Raw genomic sequence first — 664 nt, forward strand, 5'->3', positions numbered from 1 at the left:
AGATAGCGATGCTGCAGGAAACCCACCTAGATGATTCTGAACATGCCAAATTGAACAAAATGGGGTTTAAATCTGTCTACTTTTCTTCCCGCGTCTCCGGGAAACGAAGAGGGGTTGCGATTTTAATATCGAGCTCCTTGTTCTATGAACATGTTGCAGAACATAAAGACAGGGAGGGTCGTTATGTTTTAATTACAGGAAAAATAGATGGCATCTTGATAAGTCTTGTTAGTGTCTATGCCCCGAGGGGAGTGTAAGAGAATACAGACATGGCGAAAAGGGGAAAATGAGACGAAAAACTTTCGTCATGGGAAAAAGGGATAATGGAGAGAGGAAAAGGGTTGGTAGATAGAGGGCGTAATAAGAGGGAGCTGGGTGTCTACAAGAATGAAAAATAATAAAAAAAGAGGAGGAGGTATTACGAAAGAAAAAGGGAATAGGAGGGTCAAAAGAGAAAAGAGTGGGGAAAAAGAGAGAGGTATGTTAGGAAGGTGTGGGTAGGGCTATGAGTGAGGAAAAAAAAGAAAGAGACAGATGTGGAAGGGTGCCGGGAATAAGAAGGAGGGGAAAAGGGGAGGGGAGGGGGCAAAACAAGATAAAAGCTAAAATTGAGATAGGGACAAAAGCACTGAATGATTTAACATACAATAAATACAAAAAGAAA

Source organism: Etheostoma spectabile, chromosome 9, assembly GCF_008692095.1.
Source record: "Etheostoma spectabile isolate EspeVRDwgs_2016 chromosome 9, UIUC_Espe_1.0, whole genome shotgun sequence".
Taxonomy (NCBI): Eukaryota; Metazoa; Chordata; class Actinopteri; order Perciformes; family Percidae; genus Etheostoma; species Etheostoma spectabile.